This window comes from Henckelia pumila, chromosome 4 (assembly GCF_033568475.1).
Source record: "Henckelia pumila isolate YLH828 chromosome 4, ASM3356847v2, whole genome shotgun sequence".
NCBI lineage: Eukaryota > Viridiplantae > Streptophyta > Magnoliopsida > Lamiales > Gesneriaceae > Henckelia > Henckelia pumila.
The window spans coordinates 187,722,978-187,748,243 of record NC_133123.1 but is presented as its reverse complement, the minus strand read 5'-3'; the positions used below and the strand labels follow the sequence as shown (position 1 = coordinate 187,748,243).

At 45.1% G+C, this 25,266-nt stretch overlaps 36 non-coding genes across 36 annotated transcripts; all 36 read left to right on the top strand.

The window, feature by feature from the left end:
• The first annotated feature begins 2,843 nt into the window (after positions 1 to 2,843).
• Positions 2,844 to 2,962, top strand: LOC140868039 (5S ribosomal RNA). Its single transcript, XR_012145476.1, has one exon. It is a non-coding gene; the product is annotated as a 5S ribosomal RNA (ribosomal RNA).
• Positions 2,963 to 3,363: 401 nt separating this feature from the next.
• LOC140867903 (5S ribosomal RNA) lies at positions 3,364 to 3,482 on the top strand. Its single transcript, XR_012145343.1, has one exon. It is a non-coding gene; the product is annotated as a 5S ribosomal RNA (ribosomal RNA).
• A 399-nt stretch (positions 3,483 to 3,881) lies between these two features.
• Positions 3,882 to 4,000, top strand: LOC140869735 (5S ribosomal RNA). Its single transcript, XR_012146804.1, has one exon. It is a non-coding gene; the product is annotated as a 5S ribosomal RNA (ribosomal RNA).
• Positions 4,001 to 4,399: 399 nt separating this feature from the next.
• Positions 4,400 to 4,518, top strand: LOC140868284 (5S ribosomal RNA). The gene has a single exon (XR_012145709.1). It is a non-coding gene; the product is annotated as a 5S ribosomal RNA (ribosomal RNA).
• Positions 4,519 to 4,916: 398 nt separating this feature from the next.
• On the top strand, positions 4,917 to 5,034 carry LOC140869079 (5S ribosomal RNA). Its single transcript, XR_012146471.1, has one exon. It is a non-coding gene; the product is annotated as a 5S ribosomal RNA (ribosomal RNA).
• A 399-nt stretch (positions 5,035 to 5,433) lies between these two features.
• On the top strand, positions 5,434 to 5,552 carry LOC140870513 (5S ribosomal RNA). The gene has a single exon (XR_012147471.1). It is a non-coding gene; the product is annotated as a 5S ribosomal RNA (ribosomal RNA).
• A 401-nt stretch (positions 5,553 to 5,953) lies between these two features.
• On the top strand, positions 5,954 to 6,072 carry LOC140868910 (5S ribosomal RNA). The gene has a single exon (XR_012146308.1). It is a non-coding gene; the product is annotated as a 5S ribosomal RNA (ribosomal RNA).
• Positions 6,073 to 6,473: 401 nt separating this feature from the next.
• On the top strand, positions 6,474 to 6,592 carry LOC140868268 (5S ribosomal RNA). Its single transcript, XR_012145693.1, has one exon. It is a non-coding gene; the product is annotated as a 5S ribosomal RNA (ribosomal RNA).
• A 399-nt stretch (positions 6,593 to 6,991) lies between these two features.
• On the top strand, positions 6,992 to 7,110 carry LOC140869271 (5S ribosomal RNA). Its single transcript, XR_012146653.1, has one exon. It is a non-coding gene; the product is annotated as a 5S ribosomal RNA (ribosomal RNA).
• Positions 7,111 to 7,510: 400 nt separating this feature from the next.
• On the top strand, positions 7,511 to 7,629 carry LOC140868751 (5S ribosomal RNA). The gene has a single exon (XR_012146153.1). It is a non-coding gene; the product is annotated as a 5S ribosomal RNA (ribosomal RNA).
• Positions 7,630 to 8,028: 399 nt separating this feature from the next.
• LOC140870480 (5S ribosomal RNA) lies at positions 8,029 to 8,147 on the top strand. The gene has a single exon (XR_012147439.1). It is a non-coding gene; the product is annotated as a 5S ribosomal RNA (ribosomal RNA).
• A 401-nt stretch (positions 8,148 to 8,548) lies between these two features.
• LOC140868898 (5S ribosomal RNA) lies at positions 8,549 to 8,667 on the top strand. The gene has a single exon (XR_012146297.1). It is a non-coding gene; the product is annotated as a 5S ribosomal RNA (ribosomal RNA).
• A 398-nt stretch (positions 8,668 to 9,065) lies between these two features.
• On the top strand, positions 9,066 to 9,184 carry LOC140869037 (5S ribosomal RNA). The gene has a single exon (XR_012146430.1). It is a non-coding gene; the product is annotated as a 5S ribosomal RNA (ribosomal RNA).
• Positions 9,185 to 10,019: 835 nt separating this feature from the next.
• Positions 10,020 to 10,138, top strand: LOC140868976 (5S ribosomal RNA). The gene has a single exon (XR_012146371.1). It is a non-coding gene; the product is annotated as a 5S ribosomal RNA (ribosomal RNA).
• Positions 10,139 to 10,536: 398 nt separating this feature from the next.
• LOC140870284 (5S ribosomal RNA) lies at positions 10,537 to 10,655 on the top strand. The gene has a single exon (XR_012147253.1). It is a non-coding gene; the product is annotated as a 5S ribosomal RNA (ribosomal RNA).
• Positions 10,656 to 11,055: 400 nt separating this feature from the next.
• LOC140867896 (5S ribosomal RNA) lies at positions 11,056 to 11,174 on the top strand. Its single transcript, XR_012145336.1, has one exon. It is a non-coding gene; the product is annotated as a 5S ribosomal RNA (ribosomal RNA).
• A 379-nt stretch (positions 11,175 to 11,553) lies between these two features.
• LOC140868092 (5S ribosomal RNA) lies at positions 11,554 to 11,672 on the top strand. The gene has a single exon (XR_012145525.1). It is a non-coding gene; the product is annotated as a 5S ribosomal RNA (ribosomal RNA).
• A 399-nt stretch (positions 11,673 to 12,071) lies between these two features.
• On the top strand, positions 12,072 to 12,190 carry LOC140870444 (5S ribosomal RNA). Its single transcript, XR_012147405.1, has one exon. It is a non-coding gene; the product is annotated as a 5S ribosomal RNA (ribosomal RNA).
• A 399-nt stretch (positions 12,191 to 12,589) lies between these two features.
• On the top strand, positions 12,590 to 12,708 carry LOC140868136 (5S ribosomal RNA). The gene has a single exon (XR_012145568.1). It is a non-coding gene; the product is annotated as a 5S ribosomal RNA (ribosomal RNA).
• Positions 12,709 to 13,107: 399 nt separating this feature from the next.
• LOC140869830 (5S ribosomal RNA) lies at positions 13,108 to 13,226 on the top strand. The gene has a single exon (XR_012146823.1). It is a non-coding gene; the product is annotated as a 5S ribosomal RNA (ribosomal RNA).
• A 398-nt stretch (positions 13,227 to 13,624) lies between these two features.
• On the top strand, positions 13,625 to 13,743 carry LOC140868686 (5S ribosomal RNA). The gene has a single exon (XR_012146092.1). It is a non-coding gene; the product is annotated as a 5S ribosomal RNA (ribosomal RNA).
• Positions 13,744 to 14,140: 397 nt separating this feature from the next.
• On the top strand, positions 14,141 to 14,259 carry LOC140869157 (5S ribosomal RNA). The gene has a single exon (XR_012146545.1). It is a non-coding gene; the product is annotated as a 5S ribosomal RNA (ribosomal RNA).
• Positions 14,260 to 14,658: 399 nt separating this feature from the next.
• Positions 14,659 to 14,777, top strand: LOC140867976 (5S ribosomal RNA). The gene has a single exon (XR_012145414.1). It is a non-coding gene; the product is annotated as a 5S ribosomal RNA (ribosomal RNA).
• Positions 14,778 to 15,172: 395 nt separating this feature from the next.
• LOC140867940 (5S ribosomal RNA) lies at positions 15,173 to 15,291 on the top strand. The gene has a single exon (XR_012145378.1). It is a non-coding gene; the product is annotated as a 5S ribosomal RNA (ribosomal RNA).
• Positions 15,292 to 15,689: 398 nt separating this feature from the next.
• On the top strand, positions 15,690 to 15,808 carry LOC140870367 (5S ribosomal RNA). Its single transcript, XR_012147331.1, has one exon. It is a non-coding gene; the product is annotated as a 5S ribosomal RNA (ribosomal RNA).
• Positions 15,809 to 16,209: 401 nt separating this feature from the next.
• Positions 16,210 to 16,328, top strand: LOC140867954 (5S ribosomal RNA). The gene has a single exon (XR_012145392.1). It is a non-coding gene; the product is annotated as a 5S ribosomal RNA (ribosomal RNA).
• A 2,267-nt stretch (positions 16,329 to 18,595) lies between these two features.
• Positions 18,596 to 18,714, top strand: LOC140870296 (5S ribosomal RNA). Its single transcript, XR_012147264.1, has one exon. It is a non-coding gene; the product is annotated as a 5S ribosomal RNA (ribosomal RNA).
• Positions 18,715 to 19,114: 400 nt separating this feature from the next.
• Positions 19,115 to 19,233, top strand: LOC140869701 (5S ribosomal RNA). The gene has a single exon (XR_012146801.1). It is a non-coding gene; the product is annotated as a 5S ribosomal RNA (ribosomal RNA).
• A 399-nt stretch (positions 19,234 to 19,632) lies between these two features.
• On the top strand, positions 19,633 to 19,750 carry LOC140869310 (5S ribosomal RNA). The gene has a single exon (XR_012146689.1). It is a non-coding gene; the product is annotated as a 5S ribosomal RNA (ribosomal RNA).
• A 400-nt stretch (positions 19,751 to 20,150) lies between these two features.
• Positions 20,151 to 20,269, top strand: LOC140868127 (5S ribosomal RNA). The gene has a single exon (XR_012145559.1). It is a non-coding gene; the product is annotated as a 5S ribosomal RNA (ribosomal RNA).
• Positions 20,270 to 20,640: 371 nt separating this feature from the next.
• LOC140870280 (5S ribosomal RNA) lies at positions 20,641 to 20,759 on the top strand. Its single transcript, XR_012147249.1, has one exon. It is a non-coding gene; the product is annotated as a 5S ribosomal RNA (ribosomal RNA).
• A 400-nt stretch (positions 20,760 to 21,159) lies between these two features.
• Positions 21,160 to 21,278, top strand: LOC140868509 (5S ribosomal RNA). Its single transcript, XR_012145923.1, has one exon. It is a non-coding gene; the product is annotated as a 5S ribosomal RNA (ribosomal RNA).
• Positions 21,279 to 21,678: 400 nt separating this feature from the next.
• LOC140870460 (5S ribosomal RNA) lies at positions 21,679 to 21,797 on the top strand. The gene has a single exon (XR_012147420.1). It is a non-coding gene; the product is annotated as a 5S ribosomal RNA (ribosomal RNA).
• Positions 21,798 to 22,191: 394 nt separating this feature from the next.
• On the top strand, positions 22,192 to 22,310 carry LOC140869901 (5S ribosomal RNA). Its single transcript, XR_012146891.1, has one exon. It is a non-coding gene; the product is annotated as a 5S ribosomal RNA (ribosomal RNA).
• Positions 22,311 to 22,709: 399 nt separating this feature from the next.
• On the top strand, positions 22,710 to 22,828 carry LOC140869538 (5S ribosomal RNA). Its single transcript, XR_012146786.1, has one exon. It is a non-coding gene; the product is annotated as a 5S ribosomal RNA (ribosomal RNA).
• A 401-nt stretch (positions 22,829 to 23,229) lies between these two features.
• On the top strand, positions 23,230 to 23,348 carry LOC140867981 (5S ribosomal RNA). The gene has a single exon (XR_012145418.1). It is a non-coding gene; the product is annotated as a 5S ribosomal RNA (ribosomal RNA).
• The last annotated feature ends 1,918 nt before the right edge of the window (positions 23,349 to 25,266 follow it).

Below are 25,266 nucleotides of genomic sequence, written 5' to 3'. Positions count from 1 at the left end.
CAATTCATATTGGGCCATAAACCAGGCCCATTAATAAATCCAACAACAATAAAAACAAATGTAAATTCCTAACATACACCTACAAAATTGGTCATGGCAATCGATCATCCTTATCCAATAACATTTAATTCAAAATTAATTTATTGGATAACATGCAATGGCAATTAAATTTAAAAGGATAAAATCATATTTCATATATAAAATCTTATTTTACATACAAAATCATATTTTATCTTTTTATCAAATAAAATCATATTTTACATATAAAATCCAATTTTATACATAAAATCATATTTTACTCAATATTTCCATAAGATCATATCTTATCATCAATTGTACCAAAAATAATTAATTTCATAAAATCTGATTTAACGGATAAAATCTATAAATTTTCCAAAAATTCAAATTTATCCAAAAATCAATTTTGAAATTTTCGGACTCGAACAATTCGATCCGATGCCTCGTGGACCAATCAAAAACAATTTTCGACCGGACCAAAAATAGAATTTTAACATATTAAAATTTTAATTTTAAAATTAAAAAATTATTTTTTGCGGGCCGCCCGGGACGCTGCCGAGCTGCCCGCGCCCCAAAGGGGCTCGGGCCGGGCAGCGATCCAATCGCTGCCCGTGTTTTGCCCGAAAAAAAAAATTTTATTTTTAAAAAAAAATTTATTTTGTTTCAAAAACCGAGGCTTAAAAAATTTTTGTACAATCGATTAATTTAATCGCTTGATCTGAGCAACCTGGCTCTGATACCACTGTTGGAGAACGGCGATCAGATCAATCAGAATTGATACCCGGTGCAGCGGAAGTTTAAAAATTTTTTATGGAACGATTCCATAATGGGTATCAAAACTTTACGATTAAATTGTGTGTGTAAAAATTAAATAACAATTATAAATTTTTACCTCCAATCTCGAATCGAGATTATGGACACCAACAGATTACTCTGTTCTTGTTGTATATCCCTGGAACTGATGGACGAACTGTTCTTCAATCAGGTCCACGAACAGAGATTTAATCCCTCTGATAGATTGCACTAGAAAATCTATCAGAAGTTTCTACAAAGAGAATTAACGAATTTGATCCGTTAAACCAGACTGCAAATTCAAAATTCACAGGCTGGATTTTCCCGACAGAGAGAGGGAGGGGGCGGCCACTTTAGAGAGAAAAACAACTAGGTTTTCAAAAATTGTGACCTCTGATGTCTAATTTCTGTACTGCAATAACTTATTTATAATGTGGGCTGCTAACATCTTAGGGCCCATTAGTCATAAGTTCAAGCCTGACAAGCAAAGCCCGCATGTTTAGAAATTAATATAAAATTCATCATGACTCCGATTGATAAACCGATTTCACCAATGTGCACAGAAACCATTTCTGCACCTTTTAAAGTCAAGATAAATTTTTCTGAATCCGAATTCAGTGATTTCCAAAAATGCCCATCCCTATGTCATTTTAGGAAATCTTACTCCTCTACTCTTAAATAAGAAGTCCCACTTCTTTGTTCATTAAATTTAACTCTTTAAATTTAACTATCTCAACGGGGATTAAAAATCCATTACTCTGTGTGACCCTCAATGGTTCAGGGATACAGCTAGCCATGGGCTCACAACTCCTTGTGACTCGGAATAACAATTTCCGACTTGCCCATCGAATCATGGTAAGAGCGCCTAGCAACATCGCCCCATGATTCCCTAGGTATCACTGATAGTGCCTACAAGAACCAATAGATTTTGGTTAGCATACAGTACGGTCCCTTCATCCATATATCCCAATCGAATCATAAAACATTGGTAAATCGAGAGTCGTTCGAGATTCGATAACTATGCAACGCAACTTGAAGATCAAATAGTGACATCGCATGTGCTACTAAGAAACCATTTCTTAAAACACATCATGTACTCTGGCCAGAGATTCGTCACACTAATATCTCCTCAGATTGCATAGGATATCCACACTCGCAAGTATGTGGTGAATTCTTGACAACAAAGCATCGACTCCTATATATGTTGTAACTGTACCCAATCCCGACATCTGATGACCCCAATAGAGTCGGTAAACGAGTCAAAGCATAGTACTAGCATATAGAGTCTCAATGATGTTTCAAGTAGTAAGGACTAATGGTGTACAACCAAAACCGCGGACTTTATCCACTCGATAAGTGATAACCACTTGGAAAGTCCAGATAGGGTAATTCGATCATTCATCGTATGAATATCCATTTGCATGCTTCGAACATCTCTATGTTTCTTACCAATGAAACGTGGTACTCTGCATCGCAAATGCTAGTCTCAAACTCGAGCGATCCTTATCCTTATTATCGGACGGCTCAATCGACTAGGAACTGTTTAGAATATACAGTGACTATAAGATGTGTTTCATGATAGTCATCCCCATGCACTACCACATCTTACATACACTATAGTATATTCAAGGTCTTTATCAAAACAACAATAGTATATCACAATATAACAATATGAAGAAAGATAAAGTCATTGCCATTAATAAAAGTGTAAATTATATTAAACAAAAGATTGTTTATACAAAGAGTCATCAAAGCCCTTAGCCACAAGTTGGCTCACCGGGCACCCACTCTTTCAGGTCCCAGCGCGACATATGGGAAAAATGCCCCGAAAGACCATCTCCGTTTTGGAATTTAAGCGTCTCCGTCTCTTTAACCTAGATACGCACTATAGGTATCGAGTGGAGCTTCGCGTGAGCAGGCTAAAGCTCCAGTAACTCTCAGCCGATCGAAAGTTATGTCCGTTTGAAACTGCAGCTCCTGTTCCTCCGATCCGCAATTCGAGAGACAAAAAAATAAAGAATTCATTCACTATTGGGTGCGATCATACCAGCACTAATGCACCGGATCCCATCAGAACTCCGAAGTTATACGTGCTTGGGCAAGAGCAGTACTAGGATGGGTGACCCCCTGGGAAGTCCTCGTGTTGCACCACTTTTTTAATTAGTTTCTTTATTTCTTACTCGTACATCTTGTTCTTCCGATTCCTCTCCGTCCTATTTCCGACTCTTTCAGTCCAATCCACGGATAGAAAAGATGCAATAGACTGAATCACACGACGTGAACGTGCGATCTGGGTGACGCGGGCCACTTCGGTGGGTCCCAGCATGTCCTACGAGAAAAATGCCCACAAAGACCATCTTCGGGTTTGAATTTGTGCTTCTCCGTCTCTTTGACCGAGATACGCGCTGTAGGTATCGAGAAGAGCTTCGCGTGAGCAGGCTGAAGCTCCCGTAACTCTCAGCAGATCGAAAGTTATGTCCGTTTGAAACTGCAGCTCCTGTTCCTCCGATCCGCAATTCGAGAGACAAAAAAATAAAGAATTCATTCACTGTTGGTTGCGATCATACCAGTACTAATGCACCGGATCCCATCAGAACTCTGAAGTTAAGCATGCTTGGGCGAGAACAGTACTAGGATGGGTGACCCCCTGGGAAGTCCTCGTGTTGCACCCCTTTTTTATTAATTTCTTTTTTTCTTACTCGTACTTCTTATTTTTCCGATTCCTCGCCGTCCTATTACCGACTTTTTCAGCCCAATCCTCGGATAGAAAAGAAGCAATAGACTTAATCACACGACGTGAACGTGCGATCTGGGTGATGCAGGCCGCTTCAGTGGGTCCCAGCGCGCCCTATGGGAAAAACGCCGTGAAAGACCATCTCTGGGTTGTAATTTGAGCGTCTCTGTCTCTTAGACCGAGATACTTGCTGTAGGTATCAAGAGGAGCTTCGTGTGAACAGGCTGAAGCTCCCGTAACTTTTAGCCGATCGAAAGTTATGTCCGTTTGAAACTGCAGCTCCTGTTCCTCCGATCCGCAATTCGAGAGACAAAACAATAAAAATTCATTCACTATTGTGTGCGATCATACCAGCACTAATGCACCGGATCCCATCAGAACTCCGAAGTGAAGCGTGCTTGGGCGAGAGCAGTACTAGGATGGGTGACCCCCTGGAAAGTCCTCGTGTTGCACCCCTTTTTCATTAATTTCTTTTTTTCTTACTCGTACTTCTTGTTTTTCCGATTCCTCGCCGTCCTATTACCGACTCTTTCAGTCCAATCCGTGGATAGAAAAGATGCAATAGACTTAATAACACGACGTGAACGTGCAATCTGGGTGACGCAGGCCGCTTCAGTGGGTCCCAGCGCGCCCTATGGGAAAAACGTCCCGAAAGTCCATATCCGGGTTGTAATTTGAGCGTCTCCATCTCTTAGACTGAGATACTTGCTGTAGGTATCGAGAGGAGCTTCGTGTGAACAGGCTGAAGCTCCCGTAACTCTTAGCCGATCGAAAGTTATGTCCGTTTGAAACTGCAGCTCCTGTTCCTCCGATCCGCAATTCGAGAGACAAAACAATAAAAATTCATTCATTATTGGGTGCGATCATACCAGCACTAATGCACCGGATCCCATCAGAACTCCGATGTGAAGCGTGCTTGGGCGAGAGCAGTACTAGGATGGGTGACCCCCTGGGAAGTCCTCGTGTTGCACCCCTTTTTCATTAATTTCTTTTTTTCTTACTCGTACTTCTTGTTTTTCCGATTCCTCGCCGTCCTATTTCCGACTCTTTCAGTCCAATCCGCGGATAGAAAAGATGCAATAGACTTAATCACACGACGTGAACATGCGATCTGGGTGACGCAGGATGCTTCAGTGGGTCCCAGCGCGTCCTACAGGAAAAAGCCCCGAAAGACCATCTTCGGGTTGTAATTTGAGCGTCTTCGTCTCTTAGATCGAGATACTTGCTGTAGGTATCGATAGGAGCTTCGTGTGAACAGGCTGAAGCTCTCGTAACTCTTAGCCGATCGAAAGTTATGTCCGTTTGAAACTGCAGCTCCTGTTCCTCCGATCCGCAATTCGAGAGACAACACAATAAAAATTCATTCACTATTGGGTGCGATTATACCAGCACTAATGCACTGGATCTCATCAGAATTCGAAGTTAAGCGTGCTTGGGCGAGAGCAGTACTAGGATGGGTGACCCCCTGGGAAGTCGTCGTATTGCACCCATTTTTCATTAATTTCTTTTTTTCTTACTCGTACTTCTAATTCTTCCGATTCCTCTCCGTCATATTTCCGACTCTTTCAGTCCAATCCGCGGATAGAAAAGATGCAATAGACCGAATCATACGATGTGAACGTGCGATCTGGGTGACGCGGGCCGCTTTGGTGGGTCCCAGCGCGACATACGGGAAAAATGCCCTGAAAGACTATCTCCATTTTGGAATTTGAGCGTCTCCATCTCTTTAACCTAGATACGCACTATAGGTATCGAGGGAGCTTCGCGTGAGCAGGCTGAAGCTCTAGTAACTCTCAACCGATCGAAAGTTATGTCCGTTTGAAACTGCAGCTCCTGTTCCTCCGATCCGCAATTCGAGAGACAAAAAAATAAAGAATTCATTCACTATTGGGTGCGATCATACCAGCACTAATGCACCGGATCCCATCAGAACTCCGAAGTTATGCGTGCTTGGGCAAGAGAAGTACTAGGATGGGTGACCCCCTGGAAAGTCCTCGTGTTGCACCCCTTTTTTTAATTAGTTTCTTTATTTCTTACTCGTACATCTTGTTCTTACGATTCCTCTCCGTCCTATTTCCGACTCTTTCAGTCCAATCCACGGATAGAAAAGATGCAATAGACTGAATCACACGACGTGAACGTGCGATCTGGGTGACGCGGGCCACTTCGGTGGGTCCCAGCACGTCCTACGAAAAAAAATGCCCCCAAAGACCATCTTCGGGTTTGAATTTGAGCTTCTCCGTCTCTTAGACCGAGATACGCACTGTAGGTATCGAGAAGAGCTTCGCGTGAGCAGGTTGAAGCTCCCGTAACTCTCAGCAGATCGAAAGTTATGTCCGTTTGAAACTGCAGATCCTGTTCCTCCGATCCGCAATTCGAGAGACAAAAAAAAAGAATTCATTCACTGTTGGGTGCGATCATACCAGTACTAATGCACCGGATCCCATCAGAACTCCGAAGTTAAGCATGCTTGGGCGAGAACAGTACTAGGATGGGTGACCCCCTGGGAAGTCCTCGTGTTGCACCCCTTTTTCATTAATTTCTTTTTTTCTTACTCGTTCTTCTTATTTTTCCGATTCCTCGCCGTCCTATTACCGACTTTTTCAGTCCAATCCGTGGATAGAAAAGATACAATAGACTTAATCACACGACGTAAACGTGCGATCTGGGTGACGCAGGCCGCTTCAGTGGGTCCCAGCGCGCCCTACGGGAAAAACGCCCCAAAAGACCATCTCTGGGTTGTAATTTGAGCGTCTCTGTCTCTTAGACCGAGATACTTGCTGTAGGTATCAATAGGAGCTTCGTGTGAACAGGCTGAAGCTCCCGTAACTTTTAGCCAATAGAAATTTATGTTCGTTTGAAACTGCAGCTCCTGTTCCTCCGATCCGCAATTCGAGAGACAAAAAAAATAAAGAATTCATTCACTGTTGGGTGCGATCATACCAGCACTAATGCGCCGGATCCCATCAAAACTCCGAAGTTATGCGTGCTTGGGCGAGAGCAGTACTAATATGGGTGACCCCCTGGGAAGTCCTCGTGTTGCACCCCTTTTTCATTAATTTCTTTTTTTCTTACTCGTACTTCTTGTTTTTCCGATTCCTCGCCGTCCTATTTCTGACTTTTTCAGTCCAATCCGCGGATAGAAAAGATTCAATAGACTTAATCACACGACGTGAACGTGCGATCTAGGTGACGCAGGATGCTTTAGTGGGTCCCAGCACGCCCTATGGGAAAAACGCCCCGAAAGACCATCTCTGGGTTGTAATTTGAGCGTCTCCGTCTCTTAGACCAAGATACTTGGTGTAGGTATCGAGAGGAGCTTCGTGTGAACAGGCTGAAGCTCCCGTAACTCTTAGCCGATCGAAAGTTATGTCCGTTTGAAACTGCAGCTCCTGTTCCGCAGATCCGCAATTCGAGAGACAAAACAATAAAAATTCATTCACTGTTGGGTGCGATCATAATAGCACTAATACACCACATTCCAACAAAACTCCGAAGTTAAGCGTGCTTGGGCGAGAGCAGTACTAGGATGGGTGACCCCCTGGGAAGTCCTCGTGTTGCACCCCTTTTTCATTAATTTCTTTTTTTCTTACTCGTACTTCTTATTTTTCCGATTCCCCGCCGTCCTATTACCGACTCTTTCAGTCCAATTCGCGGATAGAAAAGATGCAATAGACTTAATCACACGACGTGAACGTGCGATCTGGGTGACGCAGGCCGCTTCAGTGGGTCCCAGCACGCCCTACGGGAAAAACGCCCCGAAAGACCATCTCCGGGTTGTAATTTGAGCGTCTCCGTCTCTTAGACCGATATACTTGCTGTAGGTATAAAGAGGAGCTTCGTGTGAACAGGCTGAAGCTCCCGTAACTCTTAGCCGATCGAAAGTTATGTCCGTTTGAAACTGCAGCTCCGGATCCTCCGATCCGCAATTCGAGAGACAAAAAAATAAAGAATTCAATCACTGTTGGGTGCGATCATACCAGCACTAATGCACCGGATCCCATCAGAACTCCGAAGTTAAGTGTGCTTGGGCGAGAGCAGTATTAGGATGGGTGACCCCCTGGGAAGTCCTTGTGTTGCACCCCTTTTTCATTAATTTCTTTTTTTCTTAATCGTACTTCTAATTCTTCCGATTCCTCTCCGTCCTATTTCCGACTCTTTCAGTCCAATCTGCGGATAGAAAAGATGCAATAGACTGAATCATACGATGTGAACGTGCGATCTGGGTGATGCGGGCTGCTTCGGTGGGTCCCAGCGCGACATACGGGAAAAATGCCCCGAAATACCATCTCCGTTTTTGAATTTGAGCGTCTCCATCTCTTTAACCTAGATACGCACTATAGGTATCGAGTGGAGCTCGCGTGAGCAGGCTGAAGCTCCAGTAACTCTCAGCCGATCGAAAGTTATGTCCGTTTGAAACTGCAGCTCCGGATCCTCCGATCCGCAATTCGAGAGACAAAAAAATAAAGAATTCATTCACTATTGGGTGCGATCATACCAGCACTAATGCACCGGAACCCATCAGAACTCCGAAGTTATGCGTGCTTGGGCAAGAGCAGTACTAGGATGGGTGACCCCCTGGGAAGTCCTCGTGTTGCACCCCTTTTTTAATTAGTTTCTTTATTTCTTACTCGTACATCTTGTTCTTCCGATTCCTCTCCGTCCTATTTCCGACTCTTTCAGTCCAATCCACGGATAGAAAAGATGCAATAGACTGAATCACACGACGTGAACGAGCGATCTGGGTGAAGCGGGCCACTTCGGTGGGTCCCAGCACGTCCTACGAGAAAAATGCCCCCAAAGACCATCTTCGGGTTTGAATTTGAGCTTCTTCATCTTTTAGACCGAGATACGCGCTGTAGGTATCGAGAAGAGCTTTGCGTGAGCAGGTTGAAGCTCCCGTAACTCTCAGCAGATCGAAAGTTATGTCCGTTTGAAACTGCAGCTCCTGTTCCTCCGATCCGCATTTCGAGAGACAAAAAAATAAAGAATTCATTCACTGTTGGGTGCGATCATACCAGTACTAATGCACCGGATCCCATCAGAACTCCGAAGTTAAGCATGCTTGGGCGAGAACAGTACTAGGATGGGTGACCCCCTGGGAAGTCCTCGTGTTGCACCCCTTTTTCATTAATTTTTTTTTTCTTACTCGTTCTTCTTATTTTTCCGATTCCTCGCCGTCCTATTACCGACTTTTTCAGTCCAATCCGCGGATAGAAAAGATGCAATAGACTTAATCACACGACGTGAACGTGCGATCTGGGTGACGCAGGCCGCTTCAGTGGGTCCCAGCGCGCCCTACGGGAAAAACGCCCCGAAAGACTATCTCTGGGTTGTAATTTGAGCGTCTCCGTCTCTTAGACCGAGATACTTGCTGTAGGTATCGAGAGGAGCTTCGTGTGAACAGGCTGAAGCTCCCGTAACTCTTAGCCGATCGAAAGTTATGTCCGTTTGAAACAGCAGCACCTGTTCCTCCGATCCACAATTCGAGAGACAAAACAATAAAAATTCATTCACTGTTAGGTGCGATCATAACAGCACTATTGCACCGCATCCCATCAGAACTCCCAAGTTAAGCGTGCTTGGGCGAGAGCAGTACTAGGATGGGTGACCCCCTGGGAAGTCCTCGTGTTGCACCCTTATTTCATTAATTTCTTTTTTTCTTACTCGTACTTCTTATTTTTCCGATTCCCCGCCGTCCTATTACTGACTCTTTCAGTCCAATCCGCGGATAGAAAAGATGCAATAGACTTAATCACACGACGTGAACGTGCGATCTGGGTGACCCAGGCCGCTTCAGTGGGTCCCAGCACGCCCTACGGGAAAAACGCCCCGAAAGACCATCTCCGGGTTGTAATTTGGGCGTCTCCGTCTCTTAGACCGAGATACTTGCTGTAGGTATAAAGAGGAGCTTTGTGTGAACAGGCTGAAGCTTCCGTAACTCTTAGCCGATCGAAAGTTATGTCCGTTTGAAACTGCAGCTCCGGATCCTCCGATCCGCAATTCGAGAGACAAAAAAATAAAGAGAGCAGTATTAGGATGGGTGACCCCCTGGGAAGTCCTCGTGTTGCACCCCTTCTTCATTAATTTCTTTTTTTCTTACTCGTACTTCTTGTTTTTCCGATACCTCGCCGTCCTATTACCGACTCTTTCAGTCCAATCTGCGGATAGAAAAGATGCAATAGACTTAATCACACGACGTGAACGTGCGATCTGGGTGACGCAGGCCGCTTCAATGGGTCCCAGCACGCCCTACGGGAAAAATGCTCCGAAAGACCATATCCATGTTGTAATTTGAGCGTCTCTGTCTCTTAGATCGAGATACTTGCTGTAGGTATCGAGAGGAGCTTCGTGTGAACAGGCTGAAGCTCCCGTAACTCTTAGCCGATCGAAAGTTATGTCCGTTTGAAACTGCAGCTCCTGTTCCTCCGATCCGCAATTCGAGAGACAAAACAATAAAAATTCATTGACTATTTGGTGCGATCATACCAGCACTAATGCACCGGATCCAATCACAACTCCGAAGTTAAGCGTGCTTGGTCGAGAGCAGTACTAGGATGGGTGACCCCCTAGGAAGTCCTCGTGTTGCACCTCTTTTTCATTAATTTCTTTTTTTCTTACTCGTACTTCTTGTTTTTCCGATTCCTCGCTGTCCTATTTTCGACTATTTCAGTCCAATCCGCGGATAGAAAAGATGCAATAGACTTAATCACACGACGTGAACGTGCGATCTGGGTGACCCAGGATGCTTCAGTGGGTCCCAGCGCATCCTACGGGAAAACGCCCCGAAAGACCATCTTCGGGTTGTAATTTGAGCGTCTCCATCTCTTAGACCGAGATACTTGCTGTAGGTATCGAGAGGAGCTTCGTGTGAACAGGCTGAAGCTCCCGTAACTCTTAGCCGATCGAAAGTTATGTCCGTTTGAAACTGCAGCTCCTGTTCCTCCGATGCGCAATTCGAGAGACAAAACAATAAAAATTCATTCACTATTGGGTGCGATCATACCAGCACTAATGCACCGGATCCCATCAGAACTCCGAAGTTAAGCGTGCTTGGGCGAGAGCAGTACTAGGATGGGTGACCCCCTTGGAAGTCCTCGTGTTGCACCCCTTTTTCATTAATTTCTTTTTTTCTTACTCGTACATCTAATTCTTCCGATTTCTCTCCGTCCTATTTCCGACTCTTTCAGTCCAATCCGCGGATAGAAAAGATGCAATAGACTGAATCATACGATGTGAACGTGCGATCTGGGTGACGCGGGCCGCTTCGGTGGGTCCCAGCGCAACATACGGGAAAAATGCCCCAAAAGACCATCTCCATTTTGGAATTTGAGTATCTCCGTCTCTTTAACCTAGATACGCACTATAGGTATCGAGTGGAGCTTCGTGTGAGCAGGCTGAAGCTCCAGTAACTCTCAGCCGATCGAAAGTTATGTCCGTTTGAAACTGCAGCTCCTGTTCCTCTGATCCGCAATTCGAGAGACAAAAAAATAAAGAATTAATTCACTATTGGGTGCGATCATACCAGCACTAATGCACCGGATCCCATCAGAACTCCGAAGTTATGCGTGCTTGGGCAAGAGCAGTACTAGGATGGGAGACCCCCTAGGAAGTCCTCGTGTTGCACCCTTTTTTAATTAGTTTTGTTTTCTTACTCGTACATCTTGTTCTCCCGATTCCTCTTCGTCCTTTTTCCGACTCTTTCAGTCCAATCCACGGATAGAAAAGATGCAATAGACTGAATCACACGACGTGAACGTGCGATCTGGGTGACGCGGGCCACTTCGGTGGGTCCCAGCACGTCCTACGAGAAAAATGCTCTCAAAGACCATCTTCGGGTTTGAATTTTAGCTTCTCCGTCTCTTAGACCAAGATACGCGTTGTAGGTATCGAGAAGAGCTTTGCGTGAGCAGGCTGAAGCTCCCGTAACTCTCAGCAGATCAAAAGTTATGTCCGTTTGAAACTGCAGCTCCTCCGAGAGACAAAAAAATAAAGAATTCATTCATGTTGGGTGCTATCATATCAGTACTAATGCACCGGATCCCATCAGAACTCCGAAGTTAAGCGTGCTTGGGCGAGAGCAGTACTAGGATGGGTGACCCCCTGGCAAGTCCTCGTGTTGCACCCCTTTTTCATTAATTTCTTTTTTTCTTACTCGTACTTCTTATTTTTCCGATTCCTCGTCGTCCTATTACCGACTTTTTCAGTCCAATCCGCGGATAGAAAAGATGCAATAGACTTAATCACACGACGTGAACGTGCGATCTGGGTGACGCAGGCCGCTTCAGTGGGTCCCAGCGCGTCCTACGGGAAAAACGGCCCGAAAGACCATCTACGGGTTGTAATTTGAGCGTCTCCGTCTCTTAGACCGAGATACTTGCTGTAGGTATCAAGAGGAGCTTCGTGTGAACAGGCTGAAGCTCTCGTAACTCTTAGCCGGTCGAAAGTTATGTCCGTTTGAAACTGCAGCTCCTGTTTATCCGATCCGCAATTCGAGAGACAAAAAAATAAAGAATTCATTCACTGTTGGTGCGATCATACTAGCACTAATGCACCGGATCCCATCAAAACTCCGAAGTTAAGTGTGCTTGGGCGAGAGCAGTACTAGGATGGGTGACCTCCTGGGAAGTCCTCGTGTTGCACCCCTTTTTCATTAATTTCTTTTTTTCTTACTCGTACTTCTTGTTTTTCCGATTCCTCGCCGTCCTATTACCGACTCTTTCAGTCCGATCCGCGGATAGAAAAGATGCAATAGACTTAATCACACAACGTGAACGTGCGATCTGGGTGACGCAGGGCGCTTCAGTGGGTCCCAGCGCTCCCTACGGAGAAAATGCCCCGAAAGACCATCTCCGGGTTGTAATTTGAGCGTCTCCGTCTCTTAGACCGAGATACTTGCTGTAGGTATCGATAGGAGCTTCGTGTGAACAGGCTGAAGCTCCCGTAACTCTTAGCCGATCGAAAGTTATGTTCGTTTGAAACTGCAGCTCCTGTTCCTCCGATCCACAATTCAAGAGACAAAACAATAAAAATTCATTCACTATTGGGTGCGATCATACCAGCACTAATGCACCGGATCCCATCAGAACACCGAAGTTAAGCATGCTTGGGCGGGAGCAGTACTAGGATGGGTGACCCCCTGGGAAGTCCTCGTGTTGCTTCCTTTTTCATTAATTTCTTTTTTTCTTACTCGTAGTTCTTGTTTTTCCGATTCCTCGCCGTCCTATTTCCGACTCTTTATGTCCAATCCGCGGATAGAAAAGATGCAATAGACTTAATCACACGACGTGAACGTGCGATCTGGGTGACGCAGGACGCTTCAGTGGGTCCCAGCGCGTCCAACGGGAAAAACGCCCCGAAAGACCATCTTCGGGTTGTAATTTGAGCGTCTCCGTCTCTTAGACCGAGATACTTGCTGTAGGTATCGAGAGGAGCTTCGTGTGAACAGGCTGAAGCTCCCGTAACTTTTAGCCGATCAAAAGTTATGTCCGTTTGAAACTGCAGCTCCTGTTCCTCCGATCCGCAATTCGAGAGACAAAAAAATAAAGAATTCATTCACTGTTGGGTGCGATCATACCAGCACAAATGCACCGGATCCCATCAGAACTCCGAAGTTATGCGTGCTTGGGCGAGAGCAGTACTAGGATGGGTGACCCCCTGGGAAGTCCTTGTGTTGCACCCCTTTTTCATTAATTTCTTTTTTTCTTACTCGTACTTCTTGTTTTTCCGATTCCTCGCCGTCCTATTTCCGACTTTTTCAGTCCAATCCGCGGATAGAAAAGATGCAATATACTTAATCACACGACGTGAACGTGCGATCTGGGTGACGCAGGATGCTTCAATGGGTCCCAGCGCGCCCTACGGGAAAAATGCCCCGAAAGACCATCTCCGGGTTGTAATTTGAGTGTCTCCGTCTCTTAGACCGAGATATTTGGTGTAGTATCGAGAGGAGCTTCGTGTGAACAGGCTGAAGCTCCCGTAACTCTTAGCCGATCGAAAGTTATGTCCGTTTGAAACTGCAGCTCCTGTTCATCCGATCCGCAATTCGAGAGACAAAACAATAAAAATTCATTCACTGTTGGGTGCGATCATAACAGCACTAATGCACCGCATCCCATCAGAACTCCGAAGTTAAGCGTGCTTGGGCGAGAGCTGTACTAGGATGGGTGACCCCCTGGAAAGTCCTCGTGTTGCACCCCTTTTTCATTAATTTCTTTTTTTCTTACTCGTACTTCTTATTTTTCCGATTCCCCGCCGTCCTATTACCGACTCTTTCAGTCCAATCCGCGGATAGAAAAGATGCAATAGACTTAATCACACGACGTGAACGTGCGATCTGGGTGACGTAGGTCGCTTCAGTGGGTCCCAGCGCGCCCTACGGAAAAACGCCCCGAAAGACCATCTCCGGGTTGTAATTTGAGCGTCTCCGTCTCTTAGACCGAGATACTTGCTGTAGCTTTAAAGAGGAACTTCGTGTGAACAGGCTGAAGCTCCCGTAACTCTTAGCCGATCGATAGTTATGTCCGTTTGAAACTGCAGCTCCTGTTCCTCCGATCCGCAATTTGAGAAACAAAAAAAAATAATTCATTCACTGTTGGGTGCGATCATAATAACACTAATGCACCGGATCCCATCAGAACCTCGAAGTTAAGCGTGCTTGGGCGAGAGCAGTACTAGGATGGGTGACCCCCTGGGAAGTCCTCGTGTTGCACCTTTTTTTCATTAATTTCTTTTTTTCTTACTCGTACTTCTTGTTTTTCCGATTTCTCGCCGTCTTATTACCGACTCTTTCAGTCCAATCCGCGGATAGAAAAGATGCAATAGACTTAATCACACGGCGTGAACGTGCGATCTGGGTGACGCAGGCCGCTTCAGTGAGTCCCAGCGCGCCCTACGGGGAAAACACCCCGAAAGACCATATCTGGGTTGTAATTTGAGCGTCTCCGTCTCTTAGACCGAGATACTTGCTGTAGGTATCGAGAGGAGCTTCGTGTGAACAGGCTGAAGCTCCCGTAACTCTTAGTCGATCGAAAGTTATGTCCGTTTGAAACTGCAGCTCCTGTTCCTCCGATCAGCAATTCGAGAGACAAAACAATAAAAATTCATTCACTATTGGGTACGATCATACCAGCACTAATGCACCGGATCCCATTAGATATCCGAAGCTAAGCGTGCTTGGGCGAGAGCAGTACTAGGATGGGTGACCCCCTGGGAAGTCCTCGTGTTGCACCCTTTTTTCATTAATTTCTTTTTTTCTTACTCGTACTTCTTGTTTTTCCGATTCCTCGCCGTCCTATTTCCGACTCTTTCATTCCAATCCGCGGATATAAAAGATGCAATAGACTTAATCACACGACGTGAACGTGCAATCTGGGTAACGCAGGACGCTTAAGTGGAGCAACGTCCTACGGGAAAAATGCCCCGAAAGACCATCTTCGAGTTGTAATTTGAGCGTCTCCGTCTCTTAGACCGAGATACTTGTTGTAGGTATCGAGAGGAGCTTCGTGTGAACAGGCTGAAGCTCCCATAACTCTTAGCCGATCGAAAGTTATGTCCGTTTGAAACTGCAGCTCCTGTTCCTCCGATCCGCAATTCGATAGACAAAACAATAAAAATTCATTCACTATTGGGTGCGATCATACCAGCACTAATGCACCGGATCCCATCAGAACTCCGAAGTTATGCATGCTTGGGCAAGAGCAGTACTAGGATGGGTGACCCCCTGGGAAGCCCTCGTGTTGCACCCCTTTTTTAATTAGTTTTTTTTTTTACTCGTACATCTTGTTCTTCCGATTCCTCTCCGTCCTATTTCCGACTCTTTCAGTCAAATCCACGGATAAAAAAGATGCAATAGACTGAATCACACGACGTGAACATGCGATCTGGGTGACGCGGGCCACTTCAGTGGGTCCCAGCACGTCCTACGAGAAAAATGCCCCCAAAGACCATCTTCGGGTTTGAATTTGAGCTTCTCCGTCTCTTAGACCGATATACGCGCTGTAGGTATCGAGAAGAGCTTCATGTGAACAGGCTGAAGCTCCCGTAACTTTTAGCCGATCGAAAGTTATGTCTGTTTGAAACTGCAGCTCCTGTTCCTCCGATCCGCAATTCGAGAGACAAAAAAATAAAGAATTCATTCACTGTTGGGTGCAATCATACCAGCACTAATGCACCGGATCCCATCAGAACTCCGAAGGTAAGCGTGCTTGGGCGAGAGCAGTACTAGGATGGGTGACCCCCTGGGAAGTCCTCGTGTTGCACCCCTTTTTCATTAATTTCTTTTTTTCTTACTCGTACTTCTTGTTTTTCCAATTCCTCGCCGTCCTATTTCCGACTTTTTTAGTCCAATCCGCGGATAGAAAAGATGCAATAGACTGAAACATACATTGTGAACGTGCGATCTGGGTGACGCGGGCCGCTTCGGTGGGTCCCAGCGCGACATACGGGAAAAATGCCCCGAAAGACCATCTCCGTTTTTGGAATTTGAGCGTCTCCGTCTCTTTAACCTAGATACGCACTATAGGTATCGAGTGGAGCTTTGCGTGAGCAGGCTGAAGCTCCAGTAACTCTCAGCCGATCGAAAGTTATGTCCGTTTGAAACTTCAGCTCCTGTTCCTCCGATCCGCAATTCGAGAGACAAAAAAATAAAGAATTCATTCACTATTGGGTGCGATCATACCAGCACTAATGCACCGGATCCCATCAGAACTCCGAAGTTATGCGTGCTTAGGCAAGAGCAGTACTAGGATGGGTGACCCCCTGGGAAGTCCTCGTGTTGCACCCCTTTTTTAATTAGTTTCTTTTTTTCTTACTCGTACATCTGTTGGAAAACGCGGCTCTCAGATCAATCACGATTGATACCCGGTGCAGCGGAAGTTTAAAAATTTTGTTATGGAACAATTCCATAGTGTGGGTATCAACCGTTCAACGATTAAATTATTAGTGTGTAAAATTCAAATAACAATTAATTAAATTTTACCTCCAATCTCGCAACGAGATTAATGGACACCAACAGATTTGATCTGCTCTTGTTGTCTCTCCCTGGAACCGATGAACTCCTTCAATCAGGTCCACGAACAGAGGTTTAATCCCTCTGATAGATTGCACTAGAAAATCTATCAGAAGTTTTCTGCGAAGAGAATAAACGAATCTGATTCGCTATTCCAGACTGCAATTCAAAATCACAGACCGGAAAATCTCGGGCAGAGGGGGAGGGGTCGGCCGAACAGAGAGAGAGAGCTAGGGTTCGAAAATTTTCTCTGTCTCAAAAATTATGACCTGTTGTGTGTAATTTCTGTACTGCAATAACTTATTTATAATGCAGGCCACTAACACCTTAGGGCCCATTAATCATAAGCTGGGGCCCGACAAGCAAAGCCCGCTCGTTCAGAAATTAATATAAAATTCATCGTGACTCCGATTGATGAAACGATTTCACCAATGTGCACAGAAACCATTTCTGCACGTTTTAAAGTCAAAATAAATTTTCCTGAACCCGAATTCAGTGGTTTCCAAAAATGTCCATCCCTATGTCATTTTAGGAAATCCTACTCCCTTACTCTTATTTAAGAAGTCCAACTCCTTAGTTCATTAAATTTAACTCTTTAAATTTAACTATCTCAACGGGGATTAAAACTCCATTACACTGTGTGACCCTCAATGGTTCAGGGATACAGCTAGCCGTGGGCTCACAACTCCTTGTGACTCGGAACAACACTTTCCGACTTGCCCAACGAATCATGGTAAAGCGCCTAGCAACATCGCCCCATGATTCCCTAGGTATCACTGATAGTGCCTACAAGAACCAGTAGATTTTGGTTAGCGTACAGTACGGTCCCTTCATCCATATATCCCGATCGAATCAACAACCATTGGTATATCGAGAGTCGCTCAAGATTCGATAACTATGCAATACATCTTGAAGATCAAATTAGTGACATCGCATGTGCTACTAAGAAACCATTTCTTAAATCACATCAAGTACTCTGGCCAGAGATTCGTCACACTAATATCTCCTCAGATCGCATAGGATATCCACACTCGCAAGTATGTGGTGAATCCTTGACAACAATGCATCGACTCCTATATGTGTCGTAACTGTACCCAATCTCGACACCTGATGACCCCCATAGAGTCGGTAAACGAGTCAAAGCACAGCACTAGCATATAGAGTCTCCATGATGTTTCAAGTCGTAAGGACTAATGGTGTACAACCAAAACCGCGGACTTTATCCACTCGATAAGTGATAACCACTTGGAAAGTCCGTATAGGGTAGTTCGATTATTCATCCTATGAATATCCATTTGCATGCTTCGAACATCTCTATGTTCCCTACCAATGAAACGTGGTACTCCGCATCGCAAATGCTAGTCTCAAACTCGAGCGATCCTTATCCTTATTATCGGACGGCTCAATCGACTAGGAACAGTTTAGAATATACAGTGACTATAAGATGTATTTCATGATAGACATCTCCATGTTCTACCACATCTTACATACACTATGGTATATTCAAGGTCTTTATCAAAACAACAATAGTATATCACAATATAACAATATGAAGTAATATAAAGTCATTGCCATTAATAAAAGTGTAAATTACATTAAACAAAAGATTGTTTTTACAAAGAGTCATCAAAGCCCATAGCCACAAGTTGGCTCACTGGGCACCCACTCTTTCAACATCTTGTTCTTCCGATTCATCTCCGTCCTATTTCCGACTCTTTCAGTCCAATCCACGGATAGAAAATATGCAATAGACTGAATCACACGACGTGAACGTGCGATCTGGGTGACGCGGGCAACTTCGGTGGGTCCCAGCACGTCCTACGAGAAAAATGCCCCCAAAGACCATCTTCGGGTTTGAATTTGAGCTTCTCCGTCTCTTAGACCGAGATACGCGCTGTAGGTATCGAGAAGAGCTTCGCGTGAGCAGGCTGAAGCTCCCGTAACTCTCAGCAGATCGAAAGTTATGTCCTTTTGAAACTGCAGCTCCTGTTCCTCCGATCCGCAATTCGAGAGACAAAAAAAAAAAGAATTCATTCACTGTTGGGTGCGATCATACCAGCACTAATGCACCGGATCCCATCAGAACTCCGAAGTTAAGCGTGCTTGGGCGAGAGCAGTACTAGGAAGGGTGACCCCCTGGGAAGTCCTCGTGTTGCACCCCTTTTTCATTAATTTCTTTTTTTCTTACTCGTACTTCTTGTTTTTCCGATTCCTCGCCGTCCTATTTCCGACTTTTTCAGTCCAATCCGCGGATAGAAAAGATGCAATAGACTTAATCACACGACGTGAACGTGCGATCTGGGTGACGCAGTACGCTTCAGTGGGTCCCAGCGCGCCCTACGGGAAAAATGCCCCGAAAGACCATCTCCGGGTTGTAATTTGAGCGTCTCCGTCTCTTAGACCGAGATACTTGTTGTAGGTATCAAGAGGAGTTTCGTGTGAACAGGATGAAGCTCCCGTAACTTTTAGCCGATCGAAAGTTATGTCCGTTTGAAACTGCAGCTCCTGTTCCTTCGATCCGCAATTCGAGAGACAAAAAAATAAAGAATTCATTCACTGTTGGGTGCGATCATACTAGCACTAATGCACCGGATCCCATCAGAACTCCGAAGTTAAGCATGCTTGGGCGAGAGCAGTACTAGAATGGGTGACCCCCTGGGAAGTCCTCGTGTTGCACCCCTTTTTCATTAATTTCTTTTTTTCTTACTCGTACTGCTTGTTTTTTCGATTCCTCGCCGTCCTATTTCCGACTTTTTCAATCCAATCCGCGGATAGAAAAGATGCAATAGACTTAATCACACGACGTGAACGTGCGATCTGGGTGACGCAGGACGCTTCAGTGGGTCCCAGCGTGCCCTACGGGAAAAACGCCCCGAAAGACCATCTCCGGGTTGTAATTTGAGCGTCTCCGTCTCTTAGACCGAGATACTTGGTGTAGGTATCGAGAGGAGCTTCGTGTGAACAGGCTGAAGCTCCCGTAACTCTTAGCCGATCGAAAGTTATGTCCGTTTGAAACTGCAGCTCCTGTTCCTCCGATTCGCAATTCGAGAGACAAAATAATAAAAATTCATTCACTGTTGGGTGCGATCATAACAGCACTAATGCACCGCATCCCATCAGAACTCCGAAATTAAGCGTGCTTGGACGAGAGCAGTACTAGGATGGGAGACCCCTGGGAAGTCCTCGTGTTGCACTCCTTTTTCATTAATTTCTTTTTTTCTTACTCGTACTTCTTATTTTTCCGATTCCCCGTCGTCCTATTACCGACTCTTTCAGTCCAATCCGCGGATAGAAAAGATGCAATAGACTTAATCACATGACGTGAACGTGCGATCTGGGTGACGCAGGCCGCTTCAGTGGGTCCCAGCGCGCCCTACGGGAAAAACGCCCCGAAAGACCATCTCCGGGTTGTAATTTGAGCGTCTACGTCTCTTAGACCGAGATACTTGCTGTAGGTATAAAGAGGAGCTTCGTGTGAACAGGCTGAAGCTCCCGTAACTCTTAGCCGATCGAAAGTTATTTCCGTTTGAAACTGCAGCTCCTGTTCCTCCGATCCGCAATTCGAGAGACAAAAAAATAAAAAATTCATTCACTTTTTGGTGCGATCATACCAGCACTAATGCACCGGATCCCATCAGAACTCTGAAGTTAAGCGTGCTTGGGCGAGAGCAGTACTAGGATGGGTGACCCCCTGGAAAGTCCTCGTGTTTCACCCCTTTTTCATTAATTTCTTTTTTTCTTACTCGTACTTCTTGTTTTTTCGATTCCTCGCCGTCCTATTACCGACTCTTTCAGTCCAGTCCGCGGATAGAAAATATGCAATAGACTTAATCACACGACGTGAACGTGCGATATGGGTGATGCAGGCCGCTTCAATGAGTCCCAGCGCGCCATACGGGTTGTAATTTAAGCGTCTCCGTCTCTTAGACCGAGATACTTGCTGTAGGTATCGAGAGGAGCTTCGTGTGAACAGGCTGAAGCTCCCGTAACTCTTAGCCGATCGAAAGTTATGTCCGTTTGAAACTGCAGCTCCTGTTCCTCCGATCCGCAATTCGAGAGATAAAACAATAAAAATTCATTCACTATTGGGTGCGATCATACCAGCACTAATGCACCGGATCCCATCAGAACTCTGAAGTTAAGCGTGCTTGGGCGAGAGCAGTACTAGAATGGGTGACCCCCTGGGAAGTCCTTGTGTTGCTCCCCTTTTTCATTAATTTCTTTTTTTCTTACTCGTACTTCTTGTTTTTCCGATTCCTCGCCGTCCTATTTCCGACTCTTTCAATCCAATCCGCGGATAGAAAAGATGCAATAGACTGAATCACACGACGTGAACGTGCGATCTGGGTGACGCGGGCCACTTCGGTGGGTCCCAGCACGTCCTACGAGAAAAATGCCCCAAAAGACCATCTTCGGATTTGAATTTGAGCTTCTCCGTCTCTTATACCGAGATACGCGCTGTAGGTATCGAGAAGAGCTTCGCGTGAGCAGGCTGAAGCTCCCGTAACTCTCAGCAGATCGAAAGTTATGTCCGTTTGAAACTGCAGCTCCTGTTCCTCCGATCCGCAATTCGAGAGACAAAAAAATAAAGAATTTATTCATTGTTGGGTGCGATCATACCAGTACTAATGCACCGGATCTCATCAGAACTACGAAGTTAAGCGTGCTTGGGCGAGAGCAGTACGAGGATGGTTGACCCCCTGGGAAATCCTCGTGTTGCACCCCTTTTTCATTAATTTCTTTTTTTCGTACTCGTACTTCTTATTTTTCCGATTCCTCGCCGTCCTATTACCGACTTTTTCAGTCCAATCCGCGGATAGAAAAGATGCAATAGACTTAAGCACACGACGTGAACATGCGATCTGGGTGATGCAGGCCGCTTCAGTGGGTCCCAGCGCGCCCTACGGGAAAAACGCCCCGAAAGACCATCTCCGGGTTGTAATTTGAGCGTCTCCATCTCTTAGACCGAGATACTTGCTGTAGGTATCAAGAGGAGCTTCGTGTGAACAGGCTGAAGCTCCCGTAACTTTTAGCCGATCGAAAGTTATGTCCGTTTGAAACTGCAGCTCCTGTTCCTCCGATCCGCAATTCGAGAGACAAAAAAATAAAGAATTCATTCACTGTTGGGTGCAATCATACCAGCACTAAAGCACCGGATCCCATCAGAACTCCGAAGCTAAGCGTGCTTGGGGGAGAGCAGTTCTAGGATGGGTGACCCCCTGGGAAGTCCTCGTGTTGCACCCCTTTTTCATTAATTCCTTTTTTTCTTACTCGTACATTTCCGATTCCCCGCCGTCTTATTACCGACTCTTTCAGTCCAATCCGCGGATAGAAAAGATGCAATAGACTTAATCACACGACGTGAACGTGCGATCTGGGTGACGCAGTCCGCTTCAGTGGGTCCCAGCATGCCCTACGGGAAAAACGCCCCAAAAGACCATCTCCGGGTTGTAATTTGAGCGTCTCCGTCTCTTAGACCGAGATTCTTGCTGTAGGTATAAAGAGGAGCTTCGTGTGAACAGGCTGAACCTCCCGTAACTCTTAGCCGATCGAAAGTTATGTCCGTTTGAAACTGCAGCTCCGGATCCTCCGATCCGCAATTCGAGAGACAAAAAAAATAAAGAATTCATTCACTGTTGGGTGTGATCATACCAGCACTAATGCACCGGATCCCATCAGAACTCCGAAGTTAAGCGTGCTTGGGCGAGAGCAGTACTAGGATGGATGACCCCCTGTGAAGTCCTTGTGTTGCACCCCTTTTTCATTAATTTCTTTTTTTCTTACTCGTACTTCTAATTCTTCCGATTCCTCTCCGTCCTATTTCCGACTCTTTCAGTCCAATCCGCGGATAGAAAAGATGCAATAGACTAAATCATACGATGTGAACGTGCGATCTGGGTGACGCGGGCCGCTTCGGTGGGTCCCAGCGCGACATACGGGAAAAATGCCCGAAAGACCATCTCCATTTTGGAATTTGAGCGTCTCCGTCTCTTTAACCTAGATACGCACTATAGGTATCGAGTGGAGCTTTGCGTGAGCAGGCTGAAGCTCCTGTAACTCTCAGCCGATCGAAAGTTATGTTCGTTTGAAACTGCAGCTCCTGTTCCTCCGATCCGCAATTCGAGAGACAAAAAAATAAAGAATTCATTCACTATTGGGTGCGATCATACCAGCACTAATGCACCGGATCCCATCAGAACTCCGAAGTTATGCGTGCTTGGGCAAGAGCAGTACTAGGATGGGTGACCCCCTGGGAAGTCCTCGTGTCGCACCCCTTTTTTAATTAGTTTCTTTTTTTCTTACTCGTACATCTTGTTCTTCCGATTCCTCTCCGTCCTATTTCCGACTCTTTCAGTCCAATCCACGGATAGAAAAGATGCAATAGACTGAATCACACGACGTGAACGTGCGATCTAGGTGACACGGGCCTCTTCGGTGGGTCCCAGCACGTCCTACGAGAAAAATTCCCCCAAAGACCATCTTTGGGTTTGAATTTGAGCTTCTCCGTCTCTTAGACTGAGATACGCGCTGTAGGTATCGAGAAGAGCTTCGCGTGAGCAGGCTGAAGCTCCCCTAACTCTCAGCAGATCGAAAGTTATGTCCGTTTGAAACTGCAGCTCCTGTTCCTCCGATCCGCAATTCGAGAGACAAAAAATTAAAGAATTCATTCACTTTTGGGTGCGATCATACCAGTACTAATGCACCGGATCCCATCAGAACTCCGAAGTTAAGCGTGCTTGGGCGAGAGCAGTACTAGGATGGGTGACCCCCTGGGAAGTCCTCGTGTTGCACTTCTTTTTTATTAATTTCTTTTTTTCTTACTCGTACTTCTTATTTTTCGGATTCCCCGCCGTCCTATTACCGACTCTTTCAGTCCAATCCGTGTTGGAAAACTGGCGTTCAGATCAATCACGATTGATACCCGGTGCAGCGGAAGTTTAAAAATTTTATTATGGAACAATTCCATATTGTGGGTATCAACCGTTCAACGATTAAATTATAAGTGTGTGTAAAATTAAATAACTATTATTAAATTTTACCTTCAATCTCGAAGCGAGATTATTGGACTCCAACAGATTTCTCTGCTCTTGTTGTCTCTCCCAGGAACTGATGAACTTCTTCAATCAGGTCCACGAATAGAGGTTTAATCCCTCTGATAGATTGCACTAGAAAATCTATCAGAAGTTTTCTACGAAGAGAATAAACGAATTTGATTCGCTATTCCAGACTGCAATTCAAAATCACAGACCGGAATTTCTCACGCAGAGAAGGGAGGGGGGCGGCCGAATTGAGAGGGGAGGCTAGGGTTTTTCGAAAAATCCTGTCTCAATTATGACCAGTTGTGTGTAATTTCTGTACTGCAATAACTTATTTATAATGCAGGCCACTAACACCTTAGGGCCCATTAGTCATAAGTCGAGGCCCGACAAGCAAAGCCCGCATGTTCAGAAATTAATATAAAATTCATCGTGACTCCGATTGATAAACCGATTTTACCAATGTGCACAGAAACCATTTCTGCACATTTTAAAGTCAAGATAAATTTTCCTGAATCCGAATTCAGTGGTTTCCAAAAATGTACATCCCTATGTCATTTTAGGAAATCCTACTCCCTTACTCTTATTTAAGAATTCCAACTCCTTAATTCATTAAATTTAACTCTTTAAATTTAACTATCTCAACGGGGATTAAAACTCCATTACACTGTGTGACCCTCAATGGTTCAGGGATACAGCTAGCCGTGGGCTCACAACTCCTTGTGACTCGGAACAACGATTTCCGACTTGCCCAACGAATCATGGTAAAGCGCCTAGCAACATCGCCCCATGATTCACTAGGTATCACTGATAGTGCCTACAAGAACCAGTAGATTTTGGTTAGCGTACAGTATGGTCCCTTCATCCAAATATCCCGATCGAATCAACAACCATTGGTATATCGAGAGTCGCTCAAGATTCGATAACTATGCAATACATCTTGAATATCAAATTAGTGACATCGCATGTGCTACTAAGAAACCATTTCTTAAATCACATCAAGTACTCTGGCCAGAGATTCGTCACACTAATATCTCCTCAGATCGCATAGGATATCCACACTCGCAAGTATGTGGTGAATCCTTGACAATAATGCATCGACTCCTATATGTGTTGTAACTGTACCCAATCCCGACACCTGATGACCCCCATAGAGTCGGTAAACGAGTCAAAGCACAGTACTAGCATATAGAGTCTTCATGATGTTTCAAGTAGTAATGACTAATGGTGTACAACCAAAACCGCGGACTTTATCCACTCGATAAGTGATAACCACTTGGAAAGTCCGGATAGGGTAGTTCGATTATTCATCCTATGAATATCCATTTGCATGCTTCGAACATCTCCATGTTCCCTACCAATGAAACGTGGTACTCCGCATCGCAAATGCTAGTCTCAAACTCGAGCGATCCTTATCCTTATTATCGAACGGCTCAATCGACTAGGAACAGTTTAGAATATACAGTGACTATAAGATGTATTTCATGATAGACATCCCCATGTTCTACCATATCTTACATACACTATAGTATATTCAAGGTCTTTATCAAAACAACAATAGTATATCACAATATAACAATATGAAGAAAGATAAAGTCATTGCCATTAATAAAAGTGTAAATTATATTAAACAAAAGATTGTTTTTTACAAAGAGTCATCAAAGCCCATAGCCACA